We start from the raw sequence: 17,954 nt of genomic DNA, 5'->3' as shown, positions 1-17,954 counted from the left end.
AGACTAGGGACCGAGTGGCTAGGCAGCAGTTCTGCAAAAAAGGACCTAGGGGTTACAGTGGACGAGAAGCTGGATATGAGTCGACAGTGTGCCCTTGTTGCCAAGAAGGCTAACGGCATTTTGGGTTGTATAAGTAGGGGCATTGCCAGCAGATCGAGGGACGTGATCATTCCCCTCTATTCGACATTGGTGAGGCCTCACCTGGAGTACTGTGTCCAGTTTTGGGCCCCACACTACAAGAAGGAGGTGGAAAAATTGGAAAGAGTCCAGCGGAGGGCAACAAAAATGATTAGGGGGCTGGAGCACATGACTTATGAGGAGAGGCTGAGGGAACTGGGATTGTTCAGTCTGCAGAAGAGAAGAATGAGGGGGGATTTGATAGCTGCTTTCAACTACCTGAAAGGGGGTTCCAAAGAGGATGGATCTAGACTGTTCTCAGTGGTACCAGATGACAGAACAAGGAGTAATGGTCTCAAGTTGCAGTGGGGGAGGTTTAGGTTGGATATTAGGAAAAACTTTTTCACTAGGAGGGTGGTGAAGCACTGGAATGGGTTACCTAGGGAGGTGGTGGAATCTCCTTCCTTAGAGGTTTTTAAGGTCAGGCTTGACAAAGACCTGGCTGGGATGATTTAGTTGGGATTAGGTCCTGCTTTGAGCAGGGGATTGGACTAGATGACCTCCTGATGTCCCTTCCAACCCTGATATTCTATGATTCTATGCTCTATTAACCTACTACTTGAGTGGAATTACACCTACTTATGAAAAAGGCAAATTTCAACACCAGTGATAATAGTCAAAAACTTTAAATCCTAACTTCTCACAATTGCATCATCCAGAACTGTAAAAAACTTTGACAATGACCATCCCCACTGCAAACCACAACTTCTGGTATCCAGGCTCTTCACTAGAATTAGGCAATCTGTTAGGAAAGGAATCTGAAAATGTATATTTATAATTTCACGACAGTTTAACTCCTGTGCAGTTTGAAGTGTCTAATGGAGTTCTAATGCAAGCTATTAAGCTGCTCATCTACATGCGATAGCTCAATATCTCTCCACATCATCTTCCAAACACAAATATATTCTGAAGTGTCATTGCAGAAAATGTCAGCAGGCTATAACCAGACACAAAATTTCAAGACAAACACGTAAACGAAGACATCAAGCACGCAAAGTAACAGTCAGATGACGGTCTGATTCTGCCATCTACTCAGGCAGAATTTTCAAGAAATGCAGGATCACTAACAAGTTATACAGTTTTATGATAGTAATGAACACACTTCAATTCTACAGTATTTCATAGTAAGAAGGGACCGATTTTTTTACTGCCACTTTCTGGTGCTATTACCTGCCCTCATACTAACCAGGATGAAGGGAGATCCTGTATAGACAGATTTGAATGAATGGCACAGTTACAAAACTTCTGATGGATTTCTCCACTGAGGATGGTGTTCTTACCCTGGAGAAAGTCTACTGTAGCTCATTTTCTATAGAAAGACGTCACTCTCTTTCCAATTTGGGGAAAGAAAAAAAAAAAGTAAACCAAACATTTTCCAGAATAAACAAAATATATTTCAGATCCTATTCCTGGTTCAAATCCTTTAGAAATACAGAAAACTTCAAAACAAAAAGACAACCATTAAAAGATACAACTGCTAAAGAACTGTAATAAAGCCAGTACACATGCTCTCACTTACTACTATAGATATGGCAGCTTTACCACCCCTTATCTTCTGCCCACATTGGTGCTAATACATATAGGTTCTTCAGTCCCTGAATCTTCTTTTGCCCAGCCGGTCCTGGTATTTGGCAGGAGAACCAAAACTTTTCTCACACTTTCCCACTAAATTCCCAGTGCTCCAAGGGAATGGACTCTCCAAGCCATGAAACTCAGACAGCAGAATTGGCTTTTCAAACTCTGCAAGAGAGTGCCATCTCTCTTTCAGCCTCCTGAAAGCTGCCATGCGTCTCCTTGTGGATTTTCCTCTAGTAATCTCAAACCTTCATAGATTCACCGGTGTCACATTTGTCCCAAAGTAACTAATCTGATAAACCTGTCACCATGCTGCATTTTCAAGCTATGGGGAAATCAATTAAACCACCTCTGCATGGGGGGGGGGGTTCTTTTATCCACCAAAAAGTGCTTTTACCGTCACCAAAACAGCCTGTCAGCATCCTGTACCAAGAACAACCAAACAGCTGCCATATTACATCTCAAAGCCTCATGTAAGTGGCCAGGCCTTTCCATTACTGGAAGCCCTTCTTATCTGAAAATCTACCAAACTACATGCAGCAATGACTGTTTCCTTATTATGGAGGGGTTTCACACAAAGGACTCAATCTTTATTACAGTTAAGCAACTGATCTCTTTACATTCTTATATTCACAAACTATGATCCCAGTCCTATAATCTTATCTATGCAGGCAGATCCTTGTGCCTCTGTGTATCTGATTTCAGGAAGGGGACATAGGGTAGCAATTTTAGAGGTATAGTCTAAAGATTGGTAGAACGAATATTTTTTTAAATAAACTGGTAAAATAAACCTTTCCGGGCTCCAATGATGATACAAAAAACTTTAACAGCCCTTTCAGCGAAGGGCTTTAGCACTGCTGAAATTCCAGCATTAAAATGGGCAACTTTAAAAAAAAAAAAATCTGGGTTATTAACATTGTGAATCTCATTTTCAAGTTTCTCTTTGCCCATTCTGTTCCTGAGAGCAAATAAGTTTCTGGAACAAAAATTAATAGGATTAATTTTGTTTAGTTTCTTTTACTGAGGGGAAAGGAAAGGGAGTTAGAGATGGGAACCGAAGTGTTGCATTTTGTGCTACGTCACCCTTGACAGTTTTTCATTTAAAATATAGGCATCATACACATTGCCCCATGTTAATCAATAAGCAGATCAGTTTAAAAAGAAGATAGATATACAAATATTGCACCTGATAGTTCTGTACTTTGAACTCATGTATTTTCTGTAATTATAAACCTGGTCAGGTATATTTCATGTTATAACCATTAGCATCAATGGGAGCTGCGCGTATATTATAGGGAGAATAAACTCCTAACAAATGACCTCTACATAACCTTAATAGGCAAATAAAACATATTTTACTTTCTTCTTCAAACGAGTTTTGACAGCTAACCACTGGCATGGTATAGTTAAGTGGGGGCTGTAACTAAAATCTTTACAACATGTTCCAGTGATATCTGAAGCCAAAATATATCAAAGGTCACCTTGTATAAAAGAGCCTTATTGTTTGCGTGTATACTTAAACAAAACCTTTGTTGGCACAGGTAGAAATGGGAGTCAGTGAAATTCAATTTAACCCCTGGGAATGGCAACAACATTACAAAGGTGGATTATTGCGTAAGTAGTACTACAGACTTACAGCAACCAGTATTGTCAGTCTGGAAAATGAATGGTGTCATAACATATATATGCAAAGCTGCAGGCTATATTTTCTCTTATGAACTAGATCAGATATTACCTGACTCAATGAATTTAACTTCCCCTAGTGATTAAATTACTTTAATTAGTAGCAGACCAATATTTATAGTAGTACCATAGCTTTAAGCAAAGCACAACAAAAATGTCAATATTAAGTGGGAAGAGAGAAGAACAGAATCAAATATTTCAGTTTTTCCAAGTATGTTGGCTCAGAAGATAACGGATGTAAAAATGGAATCCACGTTCCCACTATGCCACCTGTTTAAGGATACAGGAAGATTCTTAGATCTGAATAGTGCAACACCAAAACCTTAGACTTTTAAAAACTGAATTTACTTTATGCTGTTTATCATTTGCACTTCATTCTGCTTGGATAAGAAAGCCACGCTGTTTAGTTTCAAATATTATTTCTAGTCAGTTTTGATTCATGGTTCTCATGCTAGCACTATATTGCTGTGTTCAGGTACACAACATCATAGAACACTATTTAAATACACAACAAAAACCCCACATACTGCAAAACCTCACCAGGAAGCTTTTATTTGGGATCTAAACAGCATGCCTTTTATTTCAAAAGGTATCCCTTCATCATGTTATCTGGAGTCCAGCAACATAAATGCATTGAAGATAATATAAATGAAGTTACAATTTTCAAAAACAAAATAAAAAACTGATATACTTGCTGATTCCTCCCTGCTCCCCTCCCTCAAATGTTTAGTTTATTATTTGATGTTTGATTATGTTGATAAGAAAAAACTCATAAAACATGTTTTGCTGGCTATAGGAGTACTTTGGCCTGTCTCTTACCAATTGTCTCTTACCACTGCCGATTACTGCAGAAGAAAATATACGACATCTGGATATAGTTTTTCGTAATCAGTTGCTCGAGTTAACTATCCTTTTTTATTATAAAAAAAATAATGAAAATTTTACTAGAATGATGTACTTTGCACATTTGGTCTTCAGTCTTACAAACTGAATTTTCTTTGTTCCAAATATGTGCTTAGTTGGAGAGATCTGCAAAGCATTTTAACTGTGCTCTCTCAGTCTTTTAAAGATATTTAACATAGAACATGAATACCTTCTTTGAATGCCAAGCCAGCCATGCATCAAGTATAAAAGACTAACAACAAATTTTAAATATTCAATCCATACCATCAGCAGGCCAGTAAGAATTCTAACTTGTATTCACCATAATATCCATCAAATGCAAAAGTTATACTCTTTCATACCCTACAAATCATTTTAAATTTTTGATGGGGGCAGAGATTACATAATGGAGAATAGAAGACAGCATGAATTTCTGCATGATAATTTTTTTAGAATCACCTTTGGAGAGTGTATCTTCTGCAGTTAGATGGGCAAATATTGTAGACAGTGAACTTTCTCAATTGCATCCTGCAGGATTTAGGAAAATAACAGATTTTAAATCACTAGAAGAACATTGTCTCTATGTGTGTATAAACTCAAGTCAAGAGATGCATTTGAGGATTCTTGCTATATGAAATCCCAAAGAATCACATCTGCTTCTAGAACTGTGCAGCATGGTTTTGAATGACTGTAAGCTCTTTGGGGACAATAACTATCTTTTAGTATGTGTTTGTATAGCACCTAACACAATGGAGCCTTCAATCTTGACTGGACCCTCTGGGCACCACTATAATACCCATTAAACCTGAAATTTCAGTCTACTTTATTAACACATGTGCATCCAACAGAATCCCAAGTGTGATGGGGTATATAGATCCCACTGGACACAAAAGGTGCCAGAGAGGCCCTGGTGGAAGAGCTCGCCCTGCCTCCCGGTCCTGTCAATCTTGTATGATAGGGAGGAGGCCTTTAAATGGGAGGAAGCAGTAGTCGGGGGAAAGAGAGCAAAACTGTCTTAAGCAGCAGACCGCAGGAGAGACTCCTGAAGCTGTGGAGGGAACTCCTACCCACGAGATCTTCAGCCAGACCCTGAGGACAGTACAACAGACTACCAGGATAAGATGGACACTGACCCTGACTCAGAGACCCAGCCAGAGCAACTTCCACAACCCGCCACATCTCCCCCCATGTTGTAGCTGAATCATAGGCAGCAGTGTAGACTCACTGTCCCCCCTCTTTGCTGGAGCCACAGGGAGGGAGTATCCCTGAATACATTAGTGTTTGTGACTTTCATTTCGATCACCTATCTGGAGAAGCTTAAGGAGGCCCACCAAGGGCAGAGCCACCCCTGCCTCCGCCCCCTTTTGGTAAATTGGGCTTATGCTGGGATCACCCACTGTAGATAACTGGACATGGTCAGGTCCTCCCTGTGGGAAGAACCATCGAAGACCTCGTTATACCAAAACATCATCTGTTCAACAGAATTTTTTTCCTGTTATGGCAGTACCAACACATCACCTTATTTCAACTTGTGTTCAGTTTTGCATTTAAAGCAGAAGTTCAAGATCTCTGTATGAAAGAAAAAAAAAAAAAAAACAGAATATCTACCCCCAATTTCCACCACTATCTCTGAGTAAAGCTTGCATTTTCTGAAGTTTTTTTTTTTAAATTGGTTAATTAGTTTGCATTCTAGTCAATTAAAAACTGGCCTCCTAGAAGTTCACATACTGAGTCTCAAAATTTTTGAACCCCACTAATTTAAAAAAAATCGCAAACTGTAAAGCATTAAAAAAATGTACATTGTGAGAATTTGGTGGATTCTCTGGGGTAATGTAATAAATTAACAAAATAATTAGGTTTTTACATCACAACTTGGTTTGTGTCACGCTTAGCTGAGGGAGATTATGATTTACGACAACCTAGATCTTCTATGAAGCAGCTGCCATTGGCTCATCATTGTCTAGGAGCTCAGTGAAACTGTTCAGCGAGTTCAATAGTGCTCCTGAACCATTTGAATAGTTTCAGTCCATGAGACCAGGTTCTTCAACACAGCAGCTGTTTTGCTGAAGACCAGGATCTACGGGAAACCATTCAACTGAATTAGAAGTTGTGCTACTGAATGGGTTAAACAACTTCACCAAGATCCTCTGCTGGCTCCTGAGCCCACTGAACAATTTCAAAGTGACCATGGTCCCCTCTGAAGTAACTGTTGGTTTGTCAGAGACCAGGAGCTCCAAGAGAGCAGTCACCACTAGAACACACCTGAACTCTGTCCGAGTAAGAATGCCAGCTTTCCATCCCCTCCCCAAATATGTGTAAGTGTGATTTTCCAGAAGAGTGCAAAACAGGGGAGAAGGCTAAGAGAAATCTGGCTGTTTATGGTGGTAGGCAGTTTGGGATACGGGATGCTGAAAGGCTGGCATCCCTACTATAACAGAGTTACAGCTGCAGTTTATTGTTGATGTTGCATGATGGTTATTCTAGAGTTAAAGTGAGAGTCTGGCTGAAGGAGTAAGTTATGTCATGTTAGATGCCTTAAAATTTTTTATTATTTCTTTGCTTTGGTGGTTGTGTGTTAGGCATGTTATGCCTAGAGCAGTGGTTCCCAAACTGGGGTTCGCAGAACATTACAGGGGCTTTGCCAGAAAAATTTCACTAAAGGCGGACAGAGGACCCCGGGCATTGGAGACAGCAGGTGGGACCTGGCTGCAAGGCAGACACCCCGAGCCCCAGGGAGAGCGGGGCCAGGCAGTTGGGGCTGGCAGCCCGAGTCCCGGTGGTCAGCAGGGGAGCCGGCAGCCCAAACCACAGCGCTCCCCACCCAGGGCTGGCAGCCCGAGCCCCAGGGAGAGTGGGGCCGGGCAGTTGGGGCTGGCAGTCCGAGTCCTGGTGGTCAGCGGGGGAGCCGGCAGCCCGAACCCCAGCCTGAGCCCCAGGAAGAGCGGGGCCGGGCAGCTGGGGCATCCATCACACTGAGGAAATTTAAACTTAAATCCCTGAAAATATTCATTTTTAGGAGGGGGTTCACGAGATTTCACAATTTAGTGAAAGGGGTTCACGGGCTGTTAAAGTTTGGGAACCACTGGCCTAGAGCAACCTTACACTTGGGGGTGAGGGATAGCTCAGTGGTTTGAACACTGGCCTGCTAAACCCAGGGTTGTGAGTTCAATCCTTGAGGGGGCCACTTAGGGATCTGGGGCAAAAATCAGTACTTGGCCCTGCTAGTGAAGGCAGGGGGCTGGACTCAATGACCTTTCAGGGTCCCTTCCAGTTCTAGGAGATAGGATATCTCCATATATTTAAAAAAAAATTACACATCATATTTTGTGCATTAATATACATATGTATACACACTGCCAAGAAACTTTGGGAGACTGAATTATGTCAAATATTAAGAGTAACAATGAATATACATGAAGTAACATTTATATGCCTTTATAATCTGGCAAAATCATTCCCAGACCAACAAAAGGCAAATCTATAGCCTAGGGATTATATCACTACCAAATGTCACGTTTATGAACTTCCACTGATATGGTAGGGCTGTTAAATTCAAAAGTATTTTTCTGCAAAGAAAATAAGCATTTTCTGGACTACCTTATATTGAAAAAGGGCTTGACTGTTTTTGATTAAACTTAAAAGAAACCCCTTCCTGCTAAAGAGCAAGCATACCAAATTTGAACCAAAAGAGTACAACTTTGAGGGTTATAAGGTAGTGACCGTACCATTTATAAGGAAAATACACATGCAACCACATTTAGATTGTAAACTCTTTGGGGGCAGGGACAGTCATTTACCATAAATCTGTACAGCATTTAGCACAATGGGTCCCAGACCTGGTTGGCCGCTGACCTATATCACAAAGAGTATGTAATAAATAATAATATGCATCACTATGCACACGGTCTATATTGCCTTTACATTTGATTGATTAGAGTTAAAATGTACTTTTCCATGAAATAGAAAGACAAAACTAAAGCAAACTTTAGAAGTGATTCAATAGAATCCTCTTATTTGAGCCAGCACAACAGACAGTTTAAAACTGCTTTCCACAATTAAAACTGGACACCCTCTATGCTCAGGGCAGGATATTGAGAATCAAAGTGAAACAAAATGGGAGGAAATTTTTGATCCTCTGCATTTCATCTTGATTTCTTCTTCATTTGAATCATTTTGACAATCCTGCACTCACCCAAGTAAGCCACAAGAATCCCATTCATTTCAACGGTAGCAGGCTACAAGTCCTTACCTTCACTAGGAAGGCGGTGTGGCTAACGTGGTAAAATCCTAGTGGAGACAAGGCAAGTTATAGCTTTCACATGAGTTAGAAGGTTGAGGTAAACCCCAGACTCCCCCACTGGTCTTTACCTTAACTTGCTGACACATATTAAGACCATAACCCAACTTGTTTTCACTAGGATTTTACCCTGTGTTAGCTACCACATGATAAGTATGTTCTTACTCCCCCATGTTAGCTTTGTTCCTAGTGAAGAAAAGGCCTTTAGGAGACCAAGGTGGAGAACGAGACCTCTGTAATGTGTTTAACCATCACCACTTAATACCAGCTGATTATGTCTCCAATAAGCAGCATTTATGTTAATACCATCCCAATTAAGCAGCAGTCATTACCATTCGTTAATATTAGTTTAAATAAATTCCAAGGACAAGGTCTTGATAAAACAGCTATTCTGATTAAGTGGAAGATACTGAATTGTGAAGGTGTGAGGAGGAGGAGGAAGGGGAAATCCAACCCTGATACCCAAACAGGTTGAAGCTTTCAGGTATAAACTGAGAAGTTAGTACAAGAATAAGAGTTAATGTTTTTAAATAGGGGGGGAAAAGCCATTAGCTTCTAAGCATTTTCCTGTTTATTAATCTTTTCACACTTAACTAGTAATCCAAGCCACAAACTGTCCATAAAAAACACATGAGTAAGATATTTAGAGACATATTTTAAAAGAAACAACACTTTAAACTTTCATTAGAGGTTAGATAACATACAATACTGGTGCATTTGAAATTTTTTGGGGGAGGAAAAATGGAAGCATTTCCTCTACATTCCATTTATCTGAAAGTTACTGTATGAAGTAGATACACAACCAAGACCATATGCCACAGTGGTTAATCTAAGCACATTAATGGTTCAAGTAATAAATTTTCATTCCCTAGGAGTCATGGTATAGCTTTTATTCATTGCTGTATCATTTGGCACAAAGTAAACACATTATTTTGTTTATAAGGCAACTGGCATTACAAAACATAATGCAAGAAAAACCCATGGTGCAGCAGAAAAGCTCTGTGATAGACTCAAGTCTGGCCACTTGGTCAGTTTGTAGGAGTGGGACCCTAATTTCCTTTGTAACTTCAAATGGATAGATTTCTCAATTTTCTGCTCTATGCTGTTATGTAGTGGTGTTGGAAAATGTTAAATAGCTGCAGTATTTTCCTCCAGAAGTGGTTATATTTCATTGGTATCTGAAAAGATTCCTGTATATCTGTAATTTGTAGTGTACCTTGGGATATAAGGCACTATCTTAACCTATCATTTCCTGCTACACAAAACTGAACAGTTTTGTGATGGGGTGTACCAACCTCACACTAGACCTGAAGAGGTTAATGGGAGCCTGTGGCCACAATCAGCGTCACTCAGTTACCCTCAGGATTCTTTACACTGGTGGAAGGACATACAGGGAGCAGAAGACTCCTGCTGAGTAGGGGCTGTCTTGTGAGAGGAGTGGAGAAAACAGCCCTCCAGCAGAACCAGCTGGATAGCAGAAAATGCTAAGAAGCTCTGGAAGAGGCGTACAGAGAGCATACAAGGAGCCCACAAACAGGCTAAGGCAAAAATCCAAGAAAAAACAAGGTAGAAAGTGGTCCAGGGAGGCAGATGGGGTTGGTGTAGTCAGGCCTTCACTGTCTTCTTGTCCAGGGAACCTCGGATAGGCAGTCGAGAGGGAAGCCCTGGGTTCCCCTACCAAGAAAGGTTTAGCGAAAACCACCCTCACCCCAGTACCATGGGGGTAAGGACTAGTGAGCCCGGACTCAGACTGAAGGGCCAATGTGAAGCTGACAGACTACTATTTGTCGGACTATTGGTACGCTAGGAGGGATGGAACTCTGACATCCAGAGAGAAGGCCAACTTGCAAGAAGCAGCAGACCACTGGAAGGGCTGTCAGCAGGGTGTGCTAAAGGAGGAGAGCATGCTACACCTTGCCTAGCCAACAGAGGGTGCACCAGCAGGTGAGTCACACGTACATTTAAAGGCTGGATTCAATGGAAATGAGTCACGGATGGGTAGGTTAAGATAAAAATTTTCATTTTGTTTAAAAAAAGCTTTTAGGGGGGGAAAATCCACTAATGAAATTAAAAATATATATCAGTGACTACATCTGGATTTAAAAAAGTTTCCCCTGCATCATTTGCAATTCAAGGCTAGAATCATTGTGCTAGTTCATGACTATTGAATAGTATTGGGCTGCTCAGCCTATCACTGACTCAGAAAAGACAAGAATCACTGCATTCATCTTCTCTTCAAACATCCAAAAGAGGTGCCTCAGGTAAGACAAGTTCATTCAAATGTATCCATTTGAACAACAGAAACAGAACCATAGCTAAGATTAGTCTTTTTGTGCTCATTTACAGAACACCAAAGTGTTCACAAAGGGGCTCCCTGATTCATGTCCATAGCTGACAAGGTAATATCCCAGGCTTGTCATCCTAGGAGATTTCAACGTTCACACCAATACTGCAGATGCAAAAACCCAACAACTCACTGACTCAACTGCCTCCCTATAACTTTCATGGGTTACCTCTGCTCCAGCCAACACAGCCAGTATAGTCTGGACCTGGTTTTTGGATTAAATGTCAACAGCGCACGCTGTCTTGGACTCACCTCATTAAAAACAGTAGTCAGAGCTCTCTGAGCAAACAGGCAACAAGACCAATGACTCGGATTAGACCATGAAGGCTCTTAGCCACTCATCAAATTCCAAAGCATGCTAAAGGACAGGAAGAACTCTACATGTAGGACAAAGAATCAAGGATCTAGTGAATCATTTATCACTTACACTAGCCTCAACCATCAATACACTGGCCCCCCAAAACAGCCCCTCCCTCACCATTTCCCACATAGATCTCCTTGGTTTTCTGACACCCTACACCAGGTGAAGAGAGAGGGTCAGAAACTCAAGGAAATCAAAGGCTGAAACAGGTTGAAATATACATTTCTCGAAGCCTATGCTGAGGCTGTATTACAGTAGCCAACATAACCTTCCTATCACTCCACTGAAGCTGCCAAATCCCACCTAAGGAGCTATCCTAGGATGATAAACCGGTTCACGAAACCTGAGTGCCTACAGCCCACAACAGAATCTATCATGCTACTTCACTGAACAGATCACACACACAGGAAGGCTTTGCAAACAGCATGGCTACGCTCTGCCTACCAGCCAGCAACCAACTTGTCTGCATTCTCATATTCCTCGTGAAATACTAGACACACTAAAGGAGTCTCAACCCAAGACCTGTGAATACCCTAAAAGGTGAAAGTCATGAGCAATCAATGGCACTTGTGGCTGAAATAGCCAATGTCTCATTTAGGGAAACAATCTTCCCTTCCTCCTTCAAACATGCAATAGCATCACAGACACTGAAGAAACCCACATGGACACATCAGTTCTAGCTAGCTACTGCCCGGGATCAAACTAATTTCTGAGCAAGCTCAGAGGACCAAACCAAAGGCCAACTACAAGCTCAGTTAGTTGAAGTCAATATCCTAGAACTGGCACAAATCTGGATTCAGGCTAGGACATGGGAGAGAAACAGCTTTAGTGGCACTGAAGAATGATCTCCTGCTGTTAACGTATGATGGGCAGCCATCAATTTTCATCCTCCTGGACCTTTCTACACCACTCAACACTGCTGACCATAAGAAACTTCTGTCCTATTTAAGAGAGGTGGCAGAGGTCCAGCAGAATACACTAAAATAATTTAAATCCAAGAATCATGATGGGTCACTATGCCTCTGCCACTAGACCCTTCACTTGTCAAGTCCCACATGGATCAATTCTCTCTCCAGTCCTATTCAACATTTATATCCAGCCACTAGAACAGGTAAAATGCCATGAACTACAGTACCGGCATTAAGTGGATTACACACAGCTCTACCTTTCTTTCACCCCCACACAACCGTAGCACTACCACCAAGATAGTTCAGTGCTTGGACAAGATCACATCACAGATGAAGAAAGAGCTGGTAGAAACTAGAGCTGAGTATGACAACATGAGCTAGTAGGCAGAGGAAAGCATTTTGCACCATAATTGTAAACTATTCAGTCTCCTTTGGTTGAAGATACACACCCATAGTTGGCCAATTCAGTTCCTACTTTAGGAGTGCTCTAGAGTAGCTTCCCATAGAATCTCTGGTCAAGTTCAAGTCTCTGTACTTATATTCAAAGGTACTCAATGGGCTGGTGGTCCCAACATATTTAAAAGATTGCCTAGAGCTCTGCAATGAAGACCATGGCTGACATATCCACTCCTCAGGCATAGTGAAACTTCTGGCCTGGAGGAGACCGAGCTTTCTTGGGGTCCAAGCTGAGACTGTGGAACAAACCCCTACAGGAACCAAGGACCATCATAAACCTCATGACCTTGCACTCCAAATGTCAGGCATACTTTGACCTTTCCTTCTCTGTTTAAAAATAAATGAGACTCCAAACCCTACCAAAACACTGCTCTACACACACAGTTCTCCCCCTGGGGAGGGGATGAGAGAAAATGAACCATACATGACAGATGTTAGTCACACTTAATGCACTACTGGAAGGCATTCAGATACTATGGTGATGAGTATAAGAACCTATATATAATAGAATAGAATTTTTAAGATCTCTGTATCCATGCCAATGAAAAAGTTGCTGCTAAGTTTAAGTAATAAGAACTACTACTCACCAAAGTTACCCATCACTATAGTTATTTTCAAGATAATATTTTATAGTTTAAAGCCTCTCAACATATTGATATAGCATTTTTTCCAAACACAGATGATATTTTATCTAAATCCTAAACTTTTTTTTAGATCAGCATTGCAGTAAAGAGAGAAAGACATTTCCATCGGCAGCTCCTGTCTGGGAAAACTCCCTCACTGGGATAAAGTTCCACATTAGCCCTGTAACACTCATATCTATGAAAGTAACAACTTCATTTCAACCTCTAGCATATTACTCAGCCTAACAAGAATGGGGGAGGGACCGACACGAATACCACTTCTTTTTCTGAATATGGATGGAAAATGATTCATTCACACCTGTGAAAGTGATGGCTATGGCCCATGGGCAACTACTAAGTTCTTATACTTACAAGGTGCCTCAATGGAAGCAATAGAGCAAGCAAAGGTCTTACAATTACAGAGGGTGCAAGGGAACCTAGATCAGCCAATTCACAGTGATACGCTCTTTTCCCCTAAATACTGTTGGCATCAAGTAATCCTTTCAGTCCACTTATTTACATAGCCCAACAGCCCCAGCAGGGTGCACATATACATGTAAACACAACATGCTTGCATAAGATCTATCCAGACACAACACTCAATTGGGAAGAAACAGGAGGGAAACAGACTTTAGATTATTTTATAAAGGAACGCAAAGGAAGCTTGTTAGGTATGTTTCAGACATTTAGATACCTCCTTTTTATTTAGGATTTCCTCATTCAAATTGCAACAGCCCCAGAAACAATTCCACCCACCCCAAGATGAATACCCACAAACAAACCATCCTTGTTCACATTAATTTTGAACCAAGTGGGGTTGTGAGCCAATGTTTTGAACTAAATTTTGATGAGCCATAAAGCCCCACTTCTCTCCTCTCCCCCCTCCAAAAGACATCCTTCTCACCCAAGCATCCACCCCAACAAAAAACAAAACACACCCAGGACACACAGCCCAGCTGGAGTTTAGGGTAACCAGCTCCCAGGACTGAATGATGGAAAAGACACAGGAAGAGTTTGACTCACACCCTCGTTAAGGGGATCTCCACATGCAATGCCCAATAAATCACACCCCACCCGTACACACTATGAAACCCTCACCCCAGCCCTGCTGACTTCCCAGGCAATCACCCCACAGAGCTAATGGGGGGGAAGCATCTCCCACGTGGTGGGATATACCAATGTGAAGTGCCTCTCTAGACGCCCCCCTTGAAACGCTCCCCACAGGCTTCCCAGGCAACCCCCCCACAGCTCCACAGAGCATGGGCACAGCGCCTCCCACGTGGGGCGTGTAACAATGTGAACGCCCCCCGCAGATGGGGGAGGGATAAGCACAGGGCGGTGATAGTGATGCAGCAGCAGCCCTCACCCCCCCGCTGCTCCCTCCCAACGGCGCCCCACACAGCCCCCAGCTGCGGGAGCATCCCCCAGGGAAATAACAGTCTATGCGCGGGGGGGGGGGTCACATGGCGCCCCGGCCGGCCCGCCCAGCGGGGGGGAGGGGGTGTTGAATCGCCCCCCAGGACCGGGGGCAGGAGAGAGACGTTTGTTTACCTCAGGAGCGAGCGCGCCTTTGTGCGTCCCCCGCCGCTGCTCGGCTACAGCGCACCTCGGGGGCGGGGCGGCTCAGCTCCGGATGTGGCAGGAAGGGACACCTGGGCTCCTCCTCCCGCAGCCCGCGCTGGCGGCTCCCTATCTGGCAGCGGCCCCACCCCCATTGGCTCGCTCGCGCCCGCCCCTCCCCGCAGCGGGCGCCGCCAACGTTCGGCCGAGTTTGAATCTCTCCCGGCTCAGCGCCCCGGGCCGGGCTGAGGAGCCGAGCTGGGGGGGAGGGGCGCAGGGGCTGTCTGTTATTGTCGGCCGGCGGCGGGGGAGCAGGGAGGCGGGGGCTCTGCAATGACGGAGCCTGCGGGGCGGGGCGGGGCTGCTCCGCCCCTCGCTCCCGCCTCTCTCCCTCCGCTCGCTGGCCCCTAACCAGCCCGTTAATTTTGACCTCTCACAGCCTTCCCCCCACATACACACCCCGCAGATCGCTGGGGCTTTCGCCCCTCCACACCCGGCTGGCGAGCGGCTTCCTGGGGGGCCACACGTCCTCCCCTGAGCCAGCTGCATTACCCCTGCCCCTCATTAATCCTACTCCTCCATCCCCGAGTGCTCCTCGCGCCCCCCAGCCCCTGCATTGCCCCAACCCCTCCACCACAGTTAATTCTTACCTCTCCATTGCCCCACCACCTCCAGCCCCTGCATTGCCCTTACCACCAGTTAATTCCTGCTCCTCTATTGCCCCCCCCCAGGCCCTTCACCCCTTGCATTGCTCCTCCAGACCATCCCCCAGCACCAGCACTGCCCTAATCCCTCCACCCCCTACACTGCTCCTCCAGACCCCCCCTCAGCCCCTGCATTGCCCCTATCATCCAGTTAATTCCTACTCCTCCATTGCCCCACCCTTCCAGGCCCTCCACCCCCTGCATTGCTCCTCCAGCCCCCGCATTGCCCCAACCCCTCCAAGTCCAACCCCTGCATTGCTCCTCCAGTCCCCCCCCCAGCACCTGCATTGCCCCAATCCCTCCACCACCTACACTGCTCTTCCTGCCCCCCAGCTCCTGCATTGCCTGAACCCCTCCACCCCTGCATTGCCCCTCCAGGCCCTCTCCACCCCTGCAGTGCTCCTATGCTCCAATTAATTCTTGCCTCTCCATTGCCCTACCACCAGTTAATTCCTACCCTTCTATTGCCCCTCCATCCCCTGCATTACCCATACCCCTCACTTAATTCCTATGCATCCATTGTCCATTACCCCTATGTCAATTCCTACCCCTCCATTCCCCCTGGCCCTGCAACTACCCCCACCCAGTTAATTCCTACTCCTCATTGCACACCGCCTTCAATTACCCCAACCCATTTTATTCCTACCGCTTACTCCATGCCCCCTAAAAACTCCACTGTTACCCCATTTCCCCCACACACAACTCAGTTCCTCAATCCAGCTTTCACCCTGCAGTCAATTCGCTTAATTTCTCTCCCATTTCTCCGATTCACACTCTATCCCCATATATTGAATCAATCCCTCCACCCCATCTAATTTCATTTCCCCCATACAAACTTCATTTCCCCTCTCCAAATTCAACCCATTTGACCCCGGCACCGTCCAGCCCCTGCCCACAATTCGAATGATTTCCCCAGGCACCTTTCTGCCTTCCCCCAAATTCAATCCATTTCTCGCAATTTTATTCCTCCTCACACAGCTCACACCCAGCATGCACACACTGCACTCCATTTCCTCCATATACAACTCTTTCCATCTCCCGCATGCACAGATACCACTCACACAGACACCGGCACACCCACACTTCCTTCCCCCAGCACTCACTACTCGCTCCATCCTCCCGCACAGGATGGTGCAAACTCCCCCAACCCTCTTGTATTTTGGGGGGTGGAGTAAAGCATAAGGCTTGTCCTGGCACACGGATCTTCCCCCAGTTTCTCTTTCTCTCCCCCCGCCCCTCCGATTGCTGATCCAAAGATCTGGGAGTGTAGAGCTCAACTCCTCTTTATTCTCTCCTTCACCCCCAGATTATTTCAGATAATTGAAAAAAAAATCAGCACATCCTTTTGATGCTTCAGGACATGGGGATTTTGCCAGCCACATGATGGCATTATGTCGTTTGACTTGCCATGTTTGGCTCTGCGATCGGAGGAAAAAGCTGGATATTTCTCTCTTTTAAAAAAATCTCCCTCTTCCCAAATTCCTTGTTGCATGAAAGTTTATGCTGATTAACACTGCAAAAAGTGCTTTGAGGGCAGACAAGGGGGAGTTGTCTCTCCAGCAGTTGAGAGACACAGGGAGAGCGGCAGAAAGCAGCATGCAGCATAATCTATTTCAAATGTGTGTGAACAACCTTTCCCATCCCCCCTCCGCCCCACCTTTTACATATTTGTTTAAGAAATGGATACAAGATTTGCTAGTTTACTTACCAAACGGCCGTCCAGGGCTTCCTGTTTGACCAATGTCTGTGTGTGTGTGTTTTTTCCTTCTGTAGGTGGGGATTCTGCAGTGCTGCACAGACACACTGCAGCAGCTCCAAAGCTGGAGGATAGTAAAGTGTGTTACTTACTAGAGAGGCTCTATATTACCACTAGGCGCTGGCATGAGCAAAGAAGCATTTTTCTTAAAGAGACATGATTCTCCTCCGCTCCTCCCGCCCCTGTCGCCTCTTCCCAAAATACGGGAAACAGTAGGAGGTTGGACTGGGAAAATGGCATAAACAGAGGAGGTCAAGGTTAATATTAAGTGTGTAATTGAGTAAAAGCTTGACCATGACTCAGTGAAAAGCTGGAATTGCCCACTTTCAAAAGAATCTTTGCTACTCTTCAGATAAATGTTATAAACTGCCATATATTCTGCCTGAATATTTTCCTTGTCATCTTTACTTGTTAAATACTGTGTATGGGGAAAGAATAGTGACAGTGCAATGCAGTTCCAGGGACTAACAATAAACAATAATATGTAGCATCTTCCATGTGAATGAATTGCCTTATGGATAGGGCCCTACCACATTCACAGTCCATTTTGAGAAATTTCGCAGTCATAGGACTTTAAAAATCTTAAATTTCACGATTTCAGATATTTAAATCTGAAATATCACGATGT

General features: G+C 44.0%; 1 protein-coding gene across 5 annotated transcripts in view; it reads right to left on the bottom strand.

Annotated features, from left to right (window-relative positions):
* The window catches only part of ADD3 (adducin 3), a 173,293-nt gene extending 155,953 nt beyond the window's left edge, over positions 1 to 17,340 (bottom strand). For 4 of the 5 annotated variants that reach the window (XM_065408680.1, XM_065408685.1, XM_065408687.1 and 1 more), the window contains exon 1: positions 14,858 to 14,925. The gene's annotated coding sequence lies outside the window, so the exon portion shown is untranslated. Of the gene's footprint in view, positions 1 to 14,857; positions 14,926 to 17,278 lie in introns of those variants that run through there. The other variant, XM_065408681.1, reaches the window with a different exon arrangement.
* Positions 17,341 to 17,954: the final 614 nt, after the last annotated feature.

This window comes from Emys orbicularis, chromosome 7 (genome assembly GCF_028017835.1).
Source record: "Emys orbicularis isolate rEmyOrb1 chromosome 7, rEmyOrb1.hap1, whole genome shotgun sequence".
NCBI lineage: Eukaryota > Metazoa > Chordata > Testudines > Emydidae > Emys > Emys orbicularis.
The sequence above is the reverse complement of the archived record's forward strand: the minus strand, read 5'-3'. Positions and strand labels throughout refer to the sequence as shown.